The sequence below is a fragment of the Melanerpes formicivorus genome, unplaced genomic scaffold (genome assembly GCF_026170545.1).
Source record: "Melanerpes formicivorus ecotype bairdi unplaced genomic scaffold, bMelFor1.0.p_v2 SCAF_11, whole genome shotgun sequence".
Taxonomy (NCBI): domain Eukaryota; kingdom Metazoa; phylum Chordata; class Aves; order Piciformes; family Picidae; genus Melanerpes; species Melanerpes formicivorus.
Genome location: NW_027142363.1, coordinates 16,744,085 through 16,767,366, shown reverse-complemented (window position 1 = coordinate 16,767,366; position 23,282 = coordinate 16,744,085).

Genomic DNA, 23,282 nt, shown 5'->3' with positions numbered 1-23,282 from the left:
GACATTGTCAAAGGCCTTGCTGAAGTCCAGGTAGACTACATCCACAGCCTGCCCCACATCCACCAGGTGGTCACCTGATCACAGAAGGCGATCAGTTTGGTCAGGTAGGACCTGCCCTTCCTAAATCCATGCTGGCTGGGAACCTTCAATGAACCGCAGACAACCACCCAAGGAGAATGACTGGGACAAGCAGCTTCCCAGGAAGTTTAGGAGGAGACTTGATGGGGTGCTTGGTGCCATGATTTAGTTGATTAGATGGTGTTGGATGATGGGTTGGATGCAATGATCTTGAAGGTCTCTTCCAACCTGGTCTATTCTATTCTATTCTATTCTATTCTATTCTATTCTATTCTATTCTATTCTATTCTATTCTATTCTGCTCTGATCTGCTCTGCTCTGCTCTACTCTACTCTACTCTATGCATCCATCAAGGGGCATATGTCACTGTCATACCCAAGTGCACAAACAGCTCTCTAGCACTGCCAGTCCCACTCTCAGATTTCCTCAGTTATTTTGTCATGATTCAGGACACAAGCCATCTGCCTGCAAGATAGCTTTATGATCCTATCCCTCTTGTCTCTTTTGCTCTCCCTCCTCCGCCTACAGTTTACCTGTCTTCAGCAGAGAGGACTTTTCCCAGCACCACCTAAAAGAGTAGCAAACGGCCTATCTGCACATGTAACCCAAAGGAAAACATGAGATGCTGTTTTCCACTTCAGCCAAGATGTCTCTTTAATGCCATGCAAGCTCGGAGCATCTTCGAGGCTTTGTTGTTTCTTAAGCAGAGGGGGAAGCACTAAAGGTTGAATTTGAATGTTAAAAACATTCTTTGAACTGGCAAGATCTGCCGGTATGCACATGGCTCCCAACACAGACACAGGCTTGGAAAGGGAAAAAACAAGGAGAGAGAGAGAGAGAATGGAAAACACATCTATCCCCCCCCTGTTTCTGTCACCATTTGATTCCAACGCGCTGCAGTTTTACCAAGGAAATCGTTGGGGAAAGGGAGCTAGACAGCATTTCCCTGACAGGAGCTTGTCACCCTGTGCTTTGAGTGTCAGCAACAAGATCTGCACCTCGCTTCTTTAAAGTGCCATTCTGCCGCGCCCCAAGGGGAAGACACCTACCTAGCTTCACTGGGACCACATGCCTGTCCCCCTTTCTCCCTCACCAGAGCTGCTACCAGCACACACAGCAAGCAACGTGGCTTGCTTCCCTGAAGTCCCTCACTTGCCCAGCCCCAGGCTGTCTGGCTTCTCCTTGGTCAGCCCCCAAATGAAAGCTCACCACCAGGTGTGCCCAGGGGCACTGCACCTCTTCAAGAGACAGAGAAGCAGGTGGGACGCTCAGTGCTATCATGCTTACCGTGCAGCATGAGCTTTTGCTGTCCCTACCAGCTTGGCCCTGGCTGGCACAGAAGGAAAAATCCAAGTGCAAATCTCTGATATCCCACCTGACAACACATCACACAAAGGGAGAACAAGAAATATTTCTGATGAGAACCATAGCAAGTAGAGGCATGGGATCCCTGACAGTGCTTTGAGATAACTCAACATATCCCACTCATGGTGGGTCTTAGAGAGGAGGCTCCATCTATCTTATCTGGAGCACACAGCGCTGTCTCAACCTTGTAATGCTCTGAGCTGATGGCTCCAGAGAGCCTGCATATTTCAAACCCAGAGCTGATATTGTACAAACCCCCCATTGACTCCACCCCACGTTATCTGTACGAGGTGGTGGTTGCTCCAGCAGCCATTGATATTATCAGAGCACAGCAAAACTCTCTGCTGCTCAGATACCGCCTCACACATCCTCTGAGCTCAAAAGAGCAAGACCTCCTAGATAGTTTTATTTCAGAAAGAAGTATTTTCTGGGCCGTAAATAACCTTATTTTTCAAGCCTCTGCTTTTTAAAGATGAAATACCCCAAGCTAAAAGCTGGCATTTCTGGAAGCACGGGCTGAGCACCGAGAGAGGAAGGGATGTAGTTTGCAGCTGCGATCAGGTTATCTCCCTCGACGTTTCCTTGGCAACCGAAAAGCTCAAGGTCTGGGTGACAGTTGCAAAATGTGATAGTTTTTGAAAGCCAAAATATACATATTTTGTCAGTTAGTGCCATGCTTCCCTTGAGATAGGCCAAAGGATCAAAAAGAAACTCCACCAAAAACGGATTAACCTCCATATAAATAGCAAGTTATCAACATACCCCAGCACCTGGGGGGTTAGCACTGTGTTTCCACACTGGCTTGTGCACCCAGATATTTATTGAGGACCTCAAGATATCATTTAAAAAGTGTGATTAAGAGAAACAAAATACACCCAGGACACACTCAGGAACTACCATACAAACAGCAGCCTAGTAAGCCAGGAAGCATGCAGGATGTGGTGAGGAAGGCAGAAGGGGAGAAAGAAGACTTGCTGCGGCAATGGAGGGAGAAGAGCAGCAGTTTCCTGATCAGGGCTGAAGATCTTTTCATCTCCACTCATCCCATATATGCCTGTCCAACCAACTACTACTATACTTTTCCCAAAAGAGTTTGACCCTCATCCCATGTGCTCCTGCTCCTAGCAGAAACAAATTCAAGACAGGCACCAAGGCATGAATATATATATGTATACAGAATCAAATCAAATCAAATAGAATAGACCAGACCAGGTTGGAAGAGACCTTCGAGATCATCAAGTCCAACCTATCATCCAACACATCTAATCAACTAAACCATGGCACCAAGCACCATATATACATATGAAAAGAAAAGTCTCGATCTGTGTCAGGGGAAGTTTAGGCTCAAGGTAAGGAGAAAGTCACCATCACTGGAGGTGTTCAAAAAGGGATTGGACATGGCACTTGAAGCCATGGTTTAGTTAGTCATGAGGTGTTGGGTGATAGGTTGGACTTGATGATCTCTGAGGTATTTTACAACCTTGTTGATTCTATGATTGTATGGTATGTGTATATATATATGTATGTATGTATGTATGTGTATCCTTTGCATTGCCCTTCTCTGCCTTACCTTGTGAGTAGGTACAGCTGTTGTGGGAGAGCATGTGGCTGATCAGACCCCTTTCCAGTTCTTGCTGCAAGGATGTGCACTAAGTACCAGGCAAGAAATAGAATTCTTTAATTCCTCCCCCTAGCTGTTCTACTGGGAAGGTTTGTAAGGCAGCAGCTCCAAATGGTTTCTAGGTTCTTTGTATGGGCACCCAGTGCAACTACGCACTGGGCTCTCAGCACCAGGGCTAGGTCATCCTTTTTTCACAAGATTGTTTCCCTCTCTGTTTTTATGCCACTGGGGCAACAGTCCTGTGAAAATTCTTTTGCCACATGAAGTTTCCCATCTATTTCTGAGGAGTGGCAGGTGTATGAAGAGTCATCCTTCAGGTGATGCTGCCTGCGGCTTAATAACAGGCTTACGAATTTATTCTCAGATGAGAATCTGAGGTGCAAGTTGTAGCTTTCAAGTCAAGAGGGTTTGTGAAAACAAACTTCTGGCAGTGGTTCCATCAAGGACAAGAAACTCAAAGCTCTCCTGCAGCGTGGGCAGAAGTTGGCTGCTGCAACCTAAACATCTGAGTGCATTTTTTTCCCTCCCTCCCCATTGCTTGGCTCCTTTTTGTTCTGGAGGATCTGTGAGCAGGAGCTCCCAAATGCCTAACTGCCTGATCAGGTGTTATTCTGCTCAACAAACATGTGCCTCTGGGAGGATAAACAAGCATGCCTCTGGCTCCCTACAAGCCATACCCTCAAGCTACTTCTGTGGTTGTGTGGTGTAGAGGCACAGGCTGAGTGATGCTGAGGATGTGCAGCTAAAGGACGCAGCATCGCCTAGCACCTTGGCCTCAAGAAACTGCTGAACAGTGACACGTTGGCCACCCTTGTCCCCAGCAATGTGCTGTGGTCACATTGCAGAATTATGGGCATAATGCCAAGGCTGCTCTGCTCTTGATGCCTGTGACAAGCAAAAGAAAAGCAGATGGTCCTGACTTTCTCCTCAGGTGCCAGCCAGGAAGTCTGGACAGGATAAAGAGGTGCCTCCAGAGAAGTGCTCTGCCCAGGTGCAGATGAGCTGCTGAGTGGTCCCTTTAAGACAGTTTTGCTGCTGTGGGAATATTTATAGGAAGCTCATCACCATGGTATCTGAGCACCACTGACTAATGGGGCGTGTGAAATGCGCCTGGTTGTATTTGTTGTTAATTTCTTTGAGGGTGGGATTTCTGACGTTTGGGTTTTGTTCTCTGATCCAGTTTGGACATACTGCTTGTGTGCACAGTGCCTTTCATAGCGGTGTCCCTTGGAGGCACCATGGAAGAGTTGAGGATAATTAAAGGAATCCTGTCAGCCAGTTCCATCCCCAAGGTTTAGAGGTAGTTGTGACAAAAGGAAAAGGGGAGGCAGGGGTGTTATGTTATTAAAGCCATCAGGAATTAAAATGCTTTCATTTTTTTTTGTTAAGAAATATGAACTCAATGAAATGGTTAAGTCACTGCTTCTCTCCACTACTGAGATGAAAGGAGTCAAGTGGCACTGAGCAGACAGTGACTGCTTAGACCAAAAAAAAAGTGAACAAAGGAGAATCAGCAGCAGTGGTACCAGTCAGGAGGAGGGATGCTTTTAAAGTGTATGATTTAAACATGCTAGGACCTTCCCCCACCCCTTATCTATAAATAAATAAATAAAACCTGTACTGGCAGTGTTCCTACAGTAATAAACTCTGATGGAGAAAACAGAGACCAAACTCTGACTTTTATTTTGCTGGTGCAACTGCATAGAGCTGAATACTTTGGTTAGTCCTTTGGCCAGACCTAGCCAGCTGGCAGCTCCCTTTTGCCAAGCAAGCCTTTTGTGAGGACAAAAAAAGCACACTACAAAAAGGAAGTGGTACAGAGCAAACCCTTGCTGCAAGATCACAGTCATGGGGAAGTATTTTGTTATTTTAGCCTCTCTACAAAGGGACTGGTGGAAAAGGCTCTCAATATGCATCTGTGCTCTGTGCTGGTTTTGTGTGATGGCCCCTGAGGGCTATTCCACTAAGCAGGTGGATCAAAGCATCCCAGCTATGTCCACAAATCCGGGTTTTCAAGCTCTTCCCAATCACATCCACATTGCCCCTTCCAGCATGCTCCTGCCTCACCTGTACTACATGAATTTCTGGATGTAGTGCAACTGTTACTGCAGCAAAAAACCCGCTCCTGGAAAGAAATGATTGAAACAGAAACTCAGGGGTTTGTTGCATCATTTTACTATATTCTATCTGCACTAGTACCTAGCAGGCAACAGAGGGGCAGATTCCTGATACCCTAAGCTTGCTTGAAAGCTTCAGACCTTGGAGGCTTTGGGGCTAAAGTACAAATCCCATGCTATTCCAAGTGTATGATGAAGAGGTGAGGTACCCCCTTCCCAGAGTGCCTGCCCTCTTCCAGGCCCAGACTCAGCCAATCTCACAAGTCTCTGTGGTCAGCAGCATAGCACTACCAGTACAAACTCCTGTTTTGGATACCAATATGCCTCAGTCCCTTTGGGCTTGTCTTTCCTGGTAAGAAAACATCAGGGCCAAACACTCTCCAAACAGCAGGAAGAATGGCATGCGTGAGCACATCAGCCTGCAGCAGAGGACAGCTTATTCCACCCATCCCTTCTTCTCTGATCTTGAACTGCCTGAAACTCAGATCTGGTTGTTTCTTCCTTTGCCATTGAGCATAGTCCTGGCTCCAGCTTTCCTTTAGTTTCCAGGTGTTATCAAATTCTTCTAGGCTTTCCATATTGGAATTGTTAACACTGTGTCTGAAAGGTGCAGGAAAGTCAGTCCAGACCCTGAGAGCCCTGACAGGTTTCTGCTGCTGGGCCAGGTGATTGTCTGTGTAACCCCTTAGCTTTTAGCCACAGAAATCAGATCCTGAAGCAGAATGGATAAACAGTCAGTCATTTTGCAGCCCTATTTAAGCCCCAACAATTCTTGCACACATTCTTCCAGTGAGATCAGGTTGTCTACAGAGTCAAGAACTGCCTTGCCACTCTCACTGTCTTTTCCATTTAGTTTCATCTAGGAACTACAGTCATAGAATCATAGAATTGTTAGGGTTGGAAGGGACCTCAAGGATCATCCAGTTCCAACCTCCCTGCCATGGGCAGGGACACCTCACACTAGGTGAAGGTCCAGCTCAAGGACTGAAAAATGAGCTGGAAAAGCTGCAGCGGTATACCTGCAGCACAGGCACTTTTAGAAGAAGCTAGTATGAACACAAAGGTTGTTTTGTGCTGGAACAACCGTGTCCTGGTCTCCACCTACTGTAATCACCTCCTGCTTACAAGCACAGACCAGAAGCATGCCCTCAGGTGCCCACTTGGAGGACCTGCTAGCCAGCGCAACTGCTTGGGTAGCCCCAGGGCAGCCAAGTGGCAGAGTACTTGCCAAAGCAGTGATGGAAGAGGACCTGTGAGAGTATTTCAGATGGGAAGCTGGTAGGTGAACCTAAATTACCCCATTTTTCCTGACTCTTCAGCACGCCTGTTGTGCAGTGAAGCAGCTGAAACAAGAGGAGACAGCTCTGACCTGGAGCAACAGAGGAGCACGTGTGCATGTGAGAGGCTGCCAGGTCGCAGCTGCCTGCGCTGCGGGCAGTGACCACGCCATGGAGTGCTGGCAGCGAAGCTGTTGCCTGATGCCAGGGAATCCAGAGAGTCCGCTGCTGCCCCTGCACTGAGCCCTGTGAGGGCAGCCACAAAGAGGCCTCTCCCAGCTCCAGTGCGGTCCCAGCTCCCAACAGGAGTTGTCACTATTACTCTGTGGTCTGATTCTCCACCAGTTCCTTCAGGTGTGTTTTCCTTTGCTCTTATCTTCATAACCTTTGGCTGCTGCTCTTCAACAGCTATGGTTTGAAATGGGAAGTTTTGCAAGGCTCAGAATTGTTTGAGCTCTTTCTTCCCAACAGAAGGCTCATTTTAAGTTGTTTGTGTGACAGTGCTAATGGTACTCAACTTGCCTGGCTCATACCCTCTCCATTAGCTTGTTTCCACCAGCAAGCAAAGCAGCATCCTTTCCACTCTCATTGTCTTTTCCATTTAGTTTCATCTAGGAACTACAGTCATAAAATCATCGAATTGTTAGGGTTGGAAGCGACCTCAAGGATCATCTAGTCCCAACCCCCCTGCCATGGGCAGGGACACTACATCAGCTTGCTCAGAGCCACATCCAACCTGGCTTTAAAGACTTCCAGGCATGAGGCTTCCACTACCTCGCTGGGCAACCTGTGCCAGTGTCTCACCGCCCTCATGGTGATTTTTACCAGCCTCTTTTAGCCTTTTCTTAAAGCACCTGGCATACTGCATAGATTTTCCCCAAACAGGCATATCCACCTGGGTAGGAAAGTCTTAGTTACAGCAGGAAAATTGCTGTGTGGATGTGATTTGAATTCTTCTGCTGCCAATCATCACAGGCAAAACAACAGGAACAGTGTTTGTGTGTCGACATCAGGGATTTTGCAGCATAATGCATAATTCAGTCAGAGAGGTGTGTGGTATTTCTCTCCTGACACTGCTAATTCTCACCAGCAAGACTCACCCTCTCACCCTGTGATTTGCTCTTAGCTGCTGCTTCCATCAGACAGTCCATGACGATGCAAAGAACATATTAAAGAGATGACAGTTAAACCAGATCCCACAGAACATCCACCCCCAAACATGTATTTCAAAACAGGGAATGGTATTGCTTAGGATTTTTATATTTACCTCTCTCTGATTAGGCTCTTTTGAAGCTGCTCAGGGGGATGGTGGTGTTCAAATCCCAGCACACTGGCAGGACTATGTGCTTAGCCACTTCAGTGGTCCCATTTTCAAAGGCATTTGGTTCCCTATCAGGGAAGCACGCCTGTTCAGATGGCCTGGGAACCCACTCTGGAGTGAACTCATCTGTTATGTCTGCCTACCTCCATAGAATCAACCGCGTTGGAAGAGACCTCCAACATCATCCGGTCCAACCTATCACCCAACCCTATCCAATCAACTACACTCTGGCACTCAGTGCCTCATCCAGGCTTTTCTTGAAGATCTCCAAGGATGGCAACTCCTCCAGCTCCCTGGGCAGCACATTCCAATGACTAATCTCTCTTTCTGGGAAGAGCTTCTTCCTAATATCCAGCCTGAACCTCCCCTGGCACAACTTGACACTGTGTCCTCTTGTTCTGGTGCTGGTTGTCTGGGAGAAGAGATCAACCCCCACCTGGCTATAACCTCCCTTCAGGCACACTGCTGGCTCATGTTCAGCCTACACTCAACCAGTGCTCCAGGTCCCTTTCTGCCTGGCTGCTCTCAGCCACTCTGACCCCAGCCTGTAGCACTGCATGGGGTTGCTGTGGCCAATGTGTAGAACCTGGCACTTGGATGTGTTCAGTCTCCTGCCCTTGGACTCTGCCCATCTGTCCAGCCTGGCAAGGTCCCTCTGCAGAGCTCTCCCACCCTCTAACAGACCAACACCTTCCCCCAGCTTGGTGTCATCTGTCACCTTACTAGTGTCCAGAGGGCCCAAGAAAGCCAAGAGATTTTTGCCTGACAAGCCTCTTGCACTAAGCTCCACTGAAACCTCAGAATACAAAAATGACTGAGGTAGGACATCCCCATTATTTTTGTAACAGGTGCCACCAGGAAAACCTGCCTTGCCCTCTGCCTCCCACCAGTTAAGGCTCAGGGGCATGCCTGTATCATGCCAGCTATCTCTGCTTGAAGATGATGCAAGAAGGCTAGGTGACATGCTCAATGCCACCTGCCCTCAGGTGCCCATGGCCCCTGCTTGGGCCCTCAGTTATCATTAGCTCCTGATGTTTCACCTTCACCCCAGGAGCACCATGGCTGCTGTAACACACTGTTTGCAAGGCCAAGTGCCTGTCACTGGCTGCATTCTATTTGTCCCCAAGACCTGTCAAAGATAAGCTGTCCTTGTCAACCCCTGTGAGGTGAGCCCGTGTTCTGCCTCCAGTACCTTGCCTGCTCCGTGTAGCTTGACTCTGCCCCCCCCGATTTAGGAGGCCCAATGCATGCTTTGCTACCTGAAGTTACCAAGTAGCATACTGTGGCTGACATGAGCAATAAGGGGCTGGCCTGAAAGCTGGTGCATTATAAATGATTTATTGGTCTAATAAAGATCCTCAAATTACCCACCGCATCTTTCCTTCCCCCCTTCACCCCAAGGACCAATACAGCTACTGTACAAACATTTTCTACCTCACATTATGTAATGTCACAGAGAAGAAAAACAAGTATACAGCCCCCCCGAGAACCCCCTGGCTGGCAGCCCCACCCCCTGCCCACCAGCAGGCTGGGAGGCAGCAGCCTGCGACGCTGCAGCACAGACATCGTTGCCATGAGGCTGGGGCAGAAACAGATTGCTTGCAATCACAGAATCACAGAATGACCAAGGTTGGAAGAGACCTCAGAGATCATCAAGTCCAACCTGTCACCCAACACCTCATGACTAAACCATGGCACCAAGTGCCACATCCAATCCCCTCTTGAACACCTCCAGGGATGGGGACTCTACCACCTCCCTGGGCAGCACATTCCAAAGATGAATGACTCTCTCAGTGAAGAACTTTCTCCTCACCTCCAGCCTAAACCTCCCCTGGTGCAGCTTGAGACTGTGTCCTCTTGTTCTGGTGCTGGTTGCCTGGGAGAAGAGACCAACTCCCTTCCTGGCTACAACCTCCCTTCAGGGAGTTGTGGAGAGCAAGAAGGTCTCCCCTGAGCCTCCTCTCCTCCAGGCTAAGCAACCCCAGCTCCCTCAGCCTCTCCTCACAGTGCTGTGCTCAAGGCCTCCCCCCAGCCTTGTTGCCCTTCTCTGGACACCTTCAAGTGTCTCGATGTCCTTCTTAAACTGAGGGGCCCAGAATTGGACACAGTACTCAAGGTGTGGGCTAACCAGTGCTGAGTACAGGGCACAATGCCTTCCCTGCTCCTGCTGGCCACACTATTCTTGATGCATGCTGGGATGCCATTGGCCTTCTTGGCCACCTGGGCACACTGCTGGCTCATGTTTAGGCAGCTCTCAATCAGCATCCCCATTTCCCTTTCTGTTTAGCAGCTCTCCAGCCACTCTGACCCCAGCCTGTAGCTCTGCATGGGGTTGCCGTGGCCAAAGTGCAGCACTCGGCACTTGGACTTGTTGAATGCCATCCTGTTGGACTACGCCCACCTGTCCAGTCGGTCGAGGTCCCTCTGCAGAGCCCTTCTGCCCTGTAACAGAATCATGGTCATGGGAACCGTTTTGCTGCTCCTCCTCTCCCATCTGGAGCACCTCTTGCCTCCAGCATCCCAGCAAAACCTGAGTGACCTGCCCTCGCCCCACAGCCTCACCAATCCCTTTGGGCTGCCAGCAGCCAGGGGCAACTTTTCCTACCTGACCATGCAGGCCCTGCCTTTCACCTGACAAAGCAATGGGGCTTTGGCAAGTGAGGGCTTGTAGCCCCAGGGCAAACAAGAACCGGCTGTGCTGGTGCAGTGACAGGCTGGAACTAAAAATCTTCCATTTTAGGAACTCTAGGATTTTGCCTTCTGATGTGGACGCCCTGGTAGGTCATCCAGTCTCCTGCTCACCATCCTCCTCTCCAATCCATATACTACTCCATCACCCTCTTTTTCACAGCAGTCAATACAAATCTTTGGTTGATAAAGTCTGGGAGCTTATTATCTTCTATTACAGATGTAGCTTTTTTGTTCAGCTCCTCAGGGACGCTCTTTCCTCTCCATTTAGCCTAACCTCTTGCATGCCCTCATGCCAATTACTCCAGGCACAGCCCTTTCTTGAGTAGCTGCAGGAGCCACACCACACACTGAGAGAGCACAGGGTTTCTATCTTGCCCCAGGGAGGACCCCTGCCCTGTAGTTCAAGTCCACGAGTCCTGCCTCTCCTTCCAGCTCATGAACAAGCCACATATTCTCACCATACACAGAGAGGGAGTAATAAATTAACCTACTTTAAGTGGCTTGCAGGCCTTAACCATTGCTAAAGGGCTCGTGGAGCCTTGGAAAGTGGCACTGTAAAACAGCAGAATATTATCACTCTCCTCATCATCTGCTATTATTCTGAAGATTGGGAGGTCAGATGAGGTGAACTGAAGACAGCAAAATGGTCTTAAATATTCAACATCAAATTATTTGAAGTGTGGCAAAGGAAAAGGAAAAAAAAAAATAGAAAGAAGAAGAAGAAGAAGAAGGAGGAAGGTAAAGAAAAGCTACAGCTACGTTGTCCTTCCGGGCATTTAGCTTCAGCATTTGACAGGAGCCCCACAACTATGACACTGCACAGAGGAAAGGCAGGGAGCACAGAAGGTCTCTCAGGTGGGGGGGGGGCATGCCAGGGTTTTCCTCAGCTCCCAGGACCCTCAACACAGCTGCTGGCTTCCCAGGCACAAAGCTGTACCTGAGCCCATGAGGCTTCCTCCTCAATTCACACTGGGCAACTGGGTCCCAAAAGTGCTGTTCACCAGAGGAGGGGGGGAGAAAAAAAGGACTAAGGGGCAATGCAGAGATCTGGTGATCTGAGGGTGACTTACCCGGGGCCTGAATTGCTTGAACAGTGTAAATAAAATACATTTATAAAAAAATAACAACCTGGGAATGCTGTTATAAAAGCTGCATTTTGAGTACTTACGTTCCTCACAAGGCTGACCTAATTATAAGCAAAGGAATGTTAGCCCCTGGGGAAAGTTAAATAATACTGTTAGGAAACAGGGACCATAGGGAAATAAATGACCCAAGGTCTCTGCTGGACACACTCTGTGGGTGCCCAGGCAGTCTATGGGCAACCACACCGAACTCTCCCAACTTCTCATAGTCTTGTCTTACCGTTGTGCTAAAGACAGACAGCTGGGTCTCAGCCTGTGATAGAGCAGAGTAAGTGGGGCTGCCCTCAGGGAGCAAACAGTCAAAGAGGAGACTTAAAAGCCTTTGCCCAGTTGCCTCTAATAGACCCAGCCCTCCCCATCTTGATTACCACATGTGGTGCACGGCTGTGCAGGGAAGAGCGGGGAATGTTTCCAGACTTGGTAACAGCAGATGTCTATATATAGTTTGTTTATGTTTTTCTGTGCTTTCTACATTTCTGTGAATGGGAAGATGGCCAATATACATTTTACCAATTACATTACATTATGTTTTCTGAGGGTGCTGATGGGCAGGTCCCAGGACTGAAAACCCAGCCTGAGAGCAAGAGAGGACCACAAAAAAGGACAAATCTGTGCAGCTGGTGGTGAGTCAGAGCAGCTTCCTGGCCACATGCTCCACCACCAGTAATGGGTGTCAGCTGAGTCTCAGCAGGAGCACCTGAGCTCACATCTCTCCCTGCCTTCCCAGCCACCCAGCCCTAGCAGTAGTTAGCCCATGTAGTTCCTTGAGCTCATGCACACAATACCTCTTTTGCTAGTTATTTGTATGAGTTTTACTCCTCATAGTATCATAGTATCAGTCAGGGTTGGGGTTGGAAGGGACCACAAGGATCATCGAGTTCCAACACCCCTGCCGTGGGCAGGGACACCCCACACTAGATCAGGCTGGCCAGAGCCTCATCCAGCCTGGTCTTAAACACCTCCAGGGATGGGGCCTCAACCACCTCCCTGGACAACCCATTCCAGGGCTTCACCACTCTCATGGGGAAGAACTTCCTCCTCACATCCAGCCTGAATCTCCCCACCTCCAGCTTCATTCCATTCCCCCTAGTCCTATCACTACCTGAGATCCTGAGAAGTCCTGATTTCAGACTTCAAGGTCCCATTTAATCATGCACAATGAACCACAACAGAAGCCCACCCCAGCGAGGGGTGCAGGGAGCCCTCAATGTGATGGTTTTGGGTAGTGGTAGTAGAAGGAGATGCAGTTTGATTTTCTGGTTCTCTCCTACCCACTCCCCAAAGCACTTGACTCTTTTCCAGAGTGTAACAACGCTTATATCCACACAGCTTTCAAAAAGCTGTCCCCTGGGTATGTGAGATAAGAGGGAATCTGCACCTCCTCTGCTCCCACGTCTTTCATCACTTTTGCCAGAGAGATGCCGACTCCTACTTTCGTCAGCTTGTGGCTCATATTTTCAGGCACTCACTGGTGCATTCTGCTGGCTTGTACCTCACACTGGACAAGACATCTGAAATCAGAAATCAGGAATAGTGTGGCCAGCAGGAGCAGGGAAGTCATTGTGCCTTGTGCTCAGCACTGGTTAGGCCACACCTTGAGTCCTGTGTCCAGTTCTGGGCTCCTCAATTTAAGAAGGACATTGAGACTCTTGAACGTGTCCAGAGAAGGGCAATGAGGCTGGGGAGGGGTTTGGAGTACAGCCCTGTGAGGAGAGGCTGAGGGAGCTGGGGTTGCTTAGCCTGGAGAAGAGGAGGCTGAGGAGAGACCTTCTTGCTCTCCACAACTTCCTGAAAGGTGGTTGTAGCCAGGTGAGGTTTGGTCTCTTCTCCCAGGCAACCAGCACCAGAACAAGAGGACACAGTCTCAAGCTGTGGCAGGGGAAGTTTAGGCTTGAAGTGAGGAGAAAGTTCTTCACAGAGAGAGTTGTTAGCCATTGGAATGTGCTGCCCAGGGAGATGCTGGAGTTACCGTCCCTGGAGGTGTTCAAGAGGGGACTGGACGTGGCACTTGAAGCCATGGTTTAGTTAGTCATGAGGTGTTGGGTGACAGGTTGGACTTGATGATCTCTGAGGTATTTTCCAACCTTATTGATTCTATGATTCTGTGATTAAAGTTGCAGACTCTACTGCAATGTGAGATTGTGTGTCTAGGGGACAAGAGTAAGAAGCTGGGCAGAGGGAGAGAGGGAGGTTTCTCATCAACAGAGCACTTCCTTCTTCTGTCTGGTTTTCACTCAGTTAAGCAGAAGCCTGTGTAAGTGGAAAAGTTCTATTCATGCAGGTTTGGAGGGTTTAATCTAAGTTTGTAAAGTGTGCCTGGGGTTTTGCAGTGGTGGGGTTAGACTTGATGATCTCTGATGTCTTTTCCAACCTTATTGATTCTATGATTCTATGATAAACATCTGAAAAATTGCCTCCTCCTCTTCTAAATGCTTACTATAACACACCCCAGGACTGCAAAATACTTCACAAGGCCTGGACTGCTGCTGTGCTAAGGCTACCACATATGACACTGACCAGTACAGTTCCTTTGCCTTCTTGCCCTTCCTCCTCTGCCTGAAGTCCTCTCTTACCTCTTCTACATACTTTGTAGGCACTTTGTGGCATGAAATGTCTTCTCGGGTTTTGATTTCATAGCACCTTACAGAAATAATCCAGTTTTATTTTCTGAGATATGAAAGAACTCAAAGACACTAGACAAATGCATGGAAGCTGAACCTATTCCAAGTGAAGGTCCAAGCATGTCCATTTGCCCAGGAAGCTTTTGAACTGGATATTACCTTAAGATGGGAAGGTTAGCTGAGGATATACCAGTGTATTTTTTTCCCCCTCTCCCAGTGTTCCTTGCCTCGGTCTTTCATATTAGTCCCTGACAGTACACCACCGCTAGTACAGGATGCTGGTTTAGTGGGCCTCAGTATGGCCATTTGCATGCTCTTTTAAGTAGGGGTGTAACAAACTGCAAGAAAGAAGGAGTAGCCTGGTTATTAAGAGCTGCACACACCTCCCTTTTCCCTCCTGTGATCTTCTGCTGCTTTGTAATGAGTAAGTGGAATAAGGCTGAACTTGCCTAAAGCTATAGAAGTAATTTTCAGTGGCCAAAGGGCAACATTTTAGTAGGATAATTTCTCTTAATCTCTCCCTATTCATCAACTCAGTGTAAAGGACTGTGTGTGAAGAGCACAGGGAAGAAAAGGCAGTGTGGCAGGATGCTTCTGCTTACAGTCATAAAATCCTGGAAGATACCTGGCAGGTGGCTCTCCACATGTGATGCTAGTATTGTGTCTAACCTCCACCAGCTGCTGCACTAATCTTCCTTCTGCAAATGCCACCAGCCCAACGAGAGAGCCCAAAGCATCATGGAGTGTTTGTCCAAAGCACAAGGAAAGCCCAGGTGGTCAGCATGGGTCCCCACAGCACCCACAGTTCCCATGACAGGCTGCTTGCTGCCTTTGGCCTTCACATTAGCACCAGGGAGGCCCCTTCTGCTCTCTCCTGCCTGCCCAGCCCTTTCTGTGTATCAGCACATCCCTCAAAAAAAGAGCTGGCTGCCAAAAAAAGAAAAAACCCACCCAGGAATAAAAGATTTCAATCTGAATTAATTTTAAGTGACACCTGCATGCACAACCACTCTTTGAACAGGTAGCTTAATTGCTTTATGTGCCCCTGACTGTGCAAGCATCCAGAGGCATGTTACCCTCGGTGCTCTCCCCAGACTCATCCACCATCTGTGTATGGTCCCCAGAGTGGGGTTTAGGCATGACCTTGCACCTGCACAGCAGCCCTAGTAGCCAGCACACTGAATCCTGCACCCAAAGGCAGCTTGCCCTCCAGGAGATTTACTGCCTGCAGGAGGCAGCTACCCCAGGTAACTGGTCCCCTCCCTGGCAGCTCCACTCCTAATGCTCACGCTCCTTTACATAACCTGGACGACAAGAAATTTGCTGTGGCTGGTTTGGGATTGCTAAGGAGATGGTGCAAGAGCTGCCAGCATTTTATTATTACTGTTATTTATCATTATTTGCATTACAACAGTGCCCTGGAGCCTCTGTGAAGATTAGGATGCAATTGTCCTGGGTGCGGGGAATATTTAGCCAGAGACTCGTGGCCAGGAGCAAAGTTTGTGCTTAAGCTTCCTCAGAAAAGTGCTGTTGTGAATACAAAAGAGTCTATAGCCCCGTGGGTTTTAGTCTTTCCTACTACCTTAGTGTTCCCATTTCTGAACATGACACCTCCTGAGATCCACCAGCCTTAGGGAAGATGTAGAGGCCAAACAGCAATGCTTTGATTTCTGATTAACAGAGGATCCTGGCCATTCCTTCAACACTCCCAGGATTAAAAGGCAGACCAGAAACCAAGGAGAGACACATTATAAAGGCTTCCAGGACCCCAAAACCCAAAGAAAAGCTTCACACGTTTGGGTTGGTGACACCTCTCCACCCAGGCACTGCAGAAGGAAGGTCATGGGCATGGCTGGTGGGGAACAACTCTTCTGCAGGTCTACATATGGCCTCCTGGCCAAACTGCTTGGCTCTCAGCAAAGAACAGTGCAGAGAGAATGTGCTCTGCTTTGGCTGAGACCTTAGTGCTCTCTACAACTCCCTGAAGGGAGGTTGTAGCCAGGTGGGGGGTGGTCTCTTCTCCCAGGCAACCAGCAACAGAACAAGAGGACACAGTCTCAAGCTGTGCCAGGGGAAGTTTACGCTGGATGTTAGGAAGAAGTTCTTCCCAGCAAGAGAGATTCGCCATTGGAATGTGCTGCCTAGGGAGGTGGTGGAGTCACCATCTTGGGAGATGTTTAGGAAGAGCCTGGATGAGGCACTTGGTGTCATGGTTTAGTTGATGAGATGGTGTTGGGTGATAGGTTGGACTTGATGATCTCAAAGATCTTTTCCAACCTAGTTAATTCCATTCCATTCCATTCCATTCCATTCCATTCCATTCCATTCCATTCCATTCCATTCTATTCTATTCTATTCTGAGACATCTTCTTGCTTCCCTTTTTCTCCTGCCTTGCATGGTCAACACCTCCTGCTGCTGAGAGCTGCTAACCACATGGGCTGGCCTGCCTCTGTGTGGTTGGGGCCTGTATCCAAGAGAATGAATCCACTGCCATCGAGGGAATCCATTTCCATCTGTAATCTGCTTCTGCATATACCTGTATCAACTCCTTTCCCTTATGTTTCTGTAACCTTCCTTTTACTTAAATACCTTTTAGTTTTTGTTAAAATTACTTCTTTTTTGTCTTTTTTTTCCCCCCACTTTTGGGTCTGCTCCACATAGTGGGACTTACACCCAAGAAAATCCATTGCCAGCTGTGTCTGGTTTTGTGTATATATATATATATTCATAAAGATATATATATATACACAAATATATATTTTTATTTATCCCTTCCCTTATACCTGTGTAACTTTCTTTTCCCTTAATTACTGTTTACCTTTGTTTAAAAAATTTCATTTTCACTCCCAAAGTCGATGCAAGTCTATCCTTGTTGTTCACCTTGTTCCTCTTCTCCTAACGAGTTCCTTTTTCCTCCCTATCAGGAAAGGGAGAGGGGAAAGGGAGAGGGGAAAGGGAATGCAACCTAAATTCTGTTCCATTTGGGGTTTTGGCCTCTGGGAAAGTTTAAACAGCCACATCTCCCCAGTTCAAGAGAGACAGGGATCTGCTAGAGAGAGTGCAACAGAGGGCTGTGAGGATAGGATAGGATAGGATAGGATAGGATAGGATAGGATAGGATAGGATAGGATAGGATAGGATAGGATAGGATAGGATAGGATAGGCGGGGAGGGGAGGGGAGGCGATAGAATAGAATAGAATAGAATAGAATAGAATAGAATAGAATAGAATAGAATAGAATAGAATAGAATAGAATAGAATAGAATAGAATAGAATAGAATAGACTAGACAGGTGTAGTGGTTTGAGCCTTAACTGGGAGTTAAAAGCTCAAATGGGGAAAAGGCTGAGAATCTCTTCCCCATTCCACCCCCTCCTCCCTCCAAACAGGGAGAGGGAAAAAAAAAGGGTAAGGAGCAAATCCACTAAACAACAATCTGGAGTCAGCTTGGAAGTAGAGAGGTGAAGAATTTTTCTTTAAATTATATATATGACAATAGCAGACAAAAAAAAAAGTTCACAAGGGCAAGGAACAAGAATGGATGGGAGTGGGACAGAAAAGAATAATACAAAACCAGACTTTCTCTGAGGAGGTGCGGAGGCAGCAGGGAAAAGAATCAGGTCTGGCCACGTGGCTGAGTAGCAGGAGGGCAGCTGCAGTAGCTCTCATCCAGCAGAGGCAGGAGCCAAAAGGAGATCCAACAGCTATGATGTCCTGCTTTTTATACCCTAGCTGGGCAGGGAGGGGGGACTGGAACAGACTCAGCTTTCCCAGGGGAAACACCCTGCAGGGAGGGTAAAGTACCCGCAAGCCCTCCACCCTGCTTTGTTTTTTTGTTTTCAGAAAAAGGCGTTAACCCACCACACCAGGTTGGAAAAGACCTTTGAGATCATCAAGTCCAGCCTATCATCCAACGCTATCTAGTCAACTAAACCATGGCACCAAGCACTCCATCCAGTCTCTTTGTGAACAACTCCAGTGATGGTGACTCCACCACCTCCCTGGGCAGCACATTCCAATGGCCAACCTCTCTTTCTATGAAGAACTTCTTCCTAACATCCAGCCTAAACCTCCCCTGGTAGGGACTTGATCATCTCCCCTATGAAGACAGACTGAGAGATCTGGGGCTGTTTAGTCTGGAGAAGACTGAGAGAGGATCTGATCAATGCCTATCAGTATCTGAAGGTTGGGTGTCAAGCAGAGGGGCCAAGCTCTTTCTGGTGGTGCACAGTCACAAGACAAGGAACAATGGATACAAACTTGAACATAGAAGGTTTCACCTCAACATGAGGAGAAACTTCTTCACAGGGTGATGGAGTACTGGAACAAGTTGTCCAGAGAGGTTGTGGAGTTTCCTTCTTTGGAGACTTTCAAAACCCACCTGGATGCACTCCTGTGTGGCCTGCCCTAAGTGATCCTGCTTTTGGCAGGGGGGTTGGACTCAGTGATGTCTGGAGGTCCCTTCTGACCTCTAGTATTCTGTGATTTGTGACAAAACCAGCTCAGCAGTTGTTCTTACCTTCACAAAGCGAACATCCCAAAGACCCAGGAGCTTCTAAGGCATAATGCAGCAGGTATTTAATGGCAGATAGCAGTGCCAGGCAACAGCTTAAGAAATGCAGTGGTGATTACCTGTTGCATATGACCCCTTTTTGCTATTTATTCAGTGCCATTAGCATTTGTCAGAGCAAACAGAAACCAGTCACTGTCCCAAGGAATTCTGTCTCTTTCAATTATCAGGCCATAAAAATTCAAGGTTTGGGATCCAGGAATAAGAGCTGAGATTACGGTTCAGGGGATGAGGAAATCTGGTGTAATATGAATGACATTACACACATTACATATGAGTAGGACATCAGGCTGGACATTGGTGTGGTTCAGACACTGATGAGAGCATCTCTGGTGACCAGATCTCATTTGAGTTACTGTTTCTCCAGCTGTACACCATTATAGCCTTCACTTAGCAGCAACACTACCCCTCACTGTGGATGGGACTTCAGCTGGTTACAGAGCAGAAGGAGCCTATAGTCTCTGTGGGGCAACCTCAGTGACAAGCAGTTCAGTGTCTCCCTCCCACCCAAATGCTGAGCTTGGCCAACCACTATGAGTTATTTAAAAATCTGATGAAAGTATAGCTCTGACAGATAAGGGTCTGAACCTGGCCAAGGCTTTTCAGCCTGGTTGCAAGTTGCAGTCAGATCAGCACTTGCAATGTGAATGTGCTGCAGCTGCCCCCGAGCAGACTAAAGTGCTCAGGACCTAGCTAGCAAGGTTGGACATCTTGCTTCCCTCTGCATCAGAGCTGGCCTGTGTGCTCTGTCCCCTGGTTCTGAGAGGGGTTAACTTGTTCCATAACAAGCAGCAGGAGGCAATGCTCTCAGACTCTATTTTCCCCCTCTTTAAGATCAGCAAGTGAACACAGCCTTCCATGCACAAGAAAATCTTCATCCAGATACCCCATGCTGTACCCCCAGACACATGATGCCAAGTCTGATGTGACTGTGTATCCCTGGAGAAAAGATCATTGTAATTGCTCAGTGCTGAAGAGTATCCAAGAGAAAGCTTCCCTGCTAGGCTCACTCCACAATAAAATTATCAGCAGTGGGACTTCCTACATAACATAGGTGGAAGAGGGCAGCTTGCTGGTGTATGGGGAGAGACAGGTTTTTGCTGCTCAGTCAGCTGGAAAAAGTCATTGGGGATTTTACCTCCAGCATTCAACAAACCTGACTCAGCATGGAGTTAGTGAATCTTGCTGTACTTAGAGACAATCTCAAGGGCTCTCTTTTAATCTCCCTGTTTGCAGTTCCCTCTTCTGAGCCTATAAGCAAGAGTTCTTTCCCTTTCCGGTGCTACTCTGCTCTGTTCAGTTTCCTCTTCACCCATCCATGATCCCTCCTTCCCTCTGATATCCCCATCCCCTTGTTTCTCTAATGGAGCTTGAAATAACATGGTGATTCAGCTTCCTTTCACATCTGCCAAGAGTCAGTGGTGTAAACCTGGAAATAGGGCTTAGTAGTTTTCTCAGTGTGGTTTGCAACAACGTCTTTGCTTGCACCATGAGTCTGGGGACCTTCTTCTTACCACAGGTAGCAAGGAGAGGAACTTCCCCAAGAACTCCTGGGGTTGGCCATATCCCACTGCTCTGGCATGGGACGCAATTCACCATGACCAGAGCATGTTATTCCTCACTAGGCAGATGCAGGTGGATTTGCTGGAGGGTATTTGAGCAGAAGGTCCTGGGAGATGCCAGAGGATTTGCCAGCTGGAGTCTCAGTGCTCCCACTGCTTCCCAAAGTCTCACACACTGGCTGTGTTGAGGTTGGGACTCACCCAAACCTGATGCTTAGATGTGTCTCCTGAAAAGCTCTCATGGCCCCAGAAGGGATTGACTTGTAGCTCAAAGATTTGCCTCCTGAAGTCTCACAGGTTGCAGCCTACATTTCCTTTGTAGTATAATGGCAGAACTACAAAGTCTTATGGAAATTTCCTTCTTATCTCACCTGATGTCTGTGGCTGCCCTCTGACAACTCTCACTCTTTGCCGTTCTGTCTTCAACACAACAGATGTGTATCCCTATGCTCTCTCTCTCTTTTATAGTCCCTACTGCATGGACCTCAGACTCTTATCCCCAGCCTGCCTCAAATCCCAGTTAATTACTTTCCCTCTCCCACCAGAATGGCACACCAAGGAAGAAACATCTGCCAAGCATCCTCTCTGCCATCACCCCAGTCTTGCTTTACTATTTCCTTTCTTTGATTCCCTTCAAGCACTCAGTTTAGGTTGGATGTTAGGAAGAAATTCTTCCCAGAAAGAGAGATTGACCATGGGAATATGCTGCCTAGGGAGGTGGTGGAGTCACCATCATTGGAGGTGGTTAGGAAGAGACTGGATGAGGCACTTGTTGCCATGGTTTAGTTGATGAGATGGTGCTGGGTGATAGGTTGAACTTGATGATCTCAAAGGTATTTTCCAACCTGGTCTATTCTATTCTATTCTATTCTATTCTATTCTATTCTATTCTATTCTATTCTATTCTATTCTATTCTATTCTATTCTATTCTATTCTATTCTATTCTATTCTAACTTGAGGCCATTTCCTCTCAGTCTGTCACTTGTGGCAGAAGAGATTGATCCCCATCTCACTCCAGTCTCCTCTGATGTGGTTGCAGAAGGTGATGAGGACTCCCTTCAGCCTCCTCTTCTGAAGACTAAACAGCCCCAGCTCCCTCATCTGTTCCTCATGAGACTTAAGTTCAAGACCCTTTGCCTTCTTATATAGGCATGTTGTCTTGGCTTTTTTTGTCACCTTCTTTCCCACCTGCTTCTCTGCTTAGATGTTTCTTTTGCCTGTGCACTCAGTGTGCATTTCTTCATAACCCATGCTCCAAACCCCTACATCTCCTTCCTTTGTACTTCATCCCACTCACCAGACCATTTTCTCTCTTCATCTTCTTCATCTGCAACCTGTTTGCCTTTCTCTGCCCTTTCCACTGCATCATCCATGCTCTTTCTCCCCCTCCCACAGGATGCACAGGGACCTCAGGGGACAAACATACTGCATTCTGCCTCACTTCTTCCCAAAGCACCAAGACACTGTGCTGGGCTCTGCCTATGCTCAGCACTGGAGGCTCTCATGGGTTGTTGATGGGCAGCACCATGTTCAGGGGCAGTATCCTGCAGTCCAAAAGCCCTGTTTCTCCCCAGGATGAATGTCAGTGATTAGCAATAACGATTTCTGCCAAATTCCCCTTTACATTCAATGACAGTGATGTCTGCCATCAGCCACTTAGCCTTTTCCTGCATGCAGTGCACAGGAACAAAGAGGCATTCTATGGATATGTGGGCATGTGAGGTGACCATTACCTCGAGGACTTTCAGAGTCAAATGGCATGCATTTTTATGGCTTGAACTTCACAGCTGGGCTGCCTGCTAGAGAACAGCCGCACATCCTCTCTGGGTCAGCTACAAGTGGGGAACTGGCAGCTGCTGAGCTGTGAGTTATGAGTGCATGTGCAGTAGCAGGGATGTATGGAGTGAATGTGTATGGGCTGAGAAGAAATGCCGTTTAGCAGGCTGTCAGCATGGCTGGGACCACATGGGGAGAAATGAGCACATCTGTGGGTTCTGTGCCACTACCCACAGGAGAGACCGCTGCGGTGTGTGAATGGGAGCATGTGCAGGTGCTTAGAGCAGCCTGGATGTGTCTTCTGGCCTTTCAGGTTAATTGATTTAGGAAGTAGTTAGGCGTTCCCTCCATTAGTGAGGCAACCATTTCTCCCTAGAGCTTAGCCAGGGACACTTTCCAGTAACTGTTCAGATAACAATAAATGATGCATGAGCTAAAGATACTACGTCAATAAGGAGAGGTTGCATAATAAACATGAATTACATGAAGGGAAAATAAAATACCTAATTCAACTCACAGAATTTATGTTGTCTGTATGAAAGGTAGAAAGCTGGTCCCTTTTGAAGACCTGGGCATTTTTTAAGGAGCATCAGTAATCTATCTCATCTATCATTACTTAGGCCTTCTATATAATGATATCTCAGCCAAGGCAAAGCTTGGCTATCGACAGTGCACAGGAAAGTGAGCAGTATCACTTTGAACAGACTCAGAGGCCCACAGAATCCCTGTGTGCCCTCGCAGCAGCTTGGATAGGTGGACTCTTCACTAGGTGAAAAACTGGCTGAATGTCAGGGCCCAAAGAGTGGTGGTGAATGGAGTTTTAAATCCAGTTGGCAGCCGGTCACAAGTGGTGTTCCTTAGGGCTCAGTGTTGGGGGCAGTCTTGTTTAATACCTTTATCAACAGTCTGAATGAGGGGTTGAGAGCTCTCTCAGGAGGTCTGCAGATGACACTAAGCTGGGAGAGACTGTCGATCTGCTTGAGGGTAGGCTGACCTTACAGAGGGACCTGGACTATCTGGATCAAGGTCAACTGCTAGAGGTCCAACAACACCAAGTTCTAAGTCCTGCATTTGGGTCACAACAACCCCATGTAATCCTACAGGCTTGTGGGAGAGTGGCTGTCCCATAGAGAAAGATCT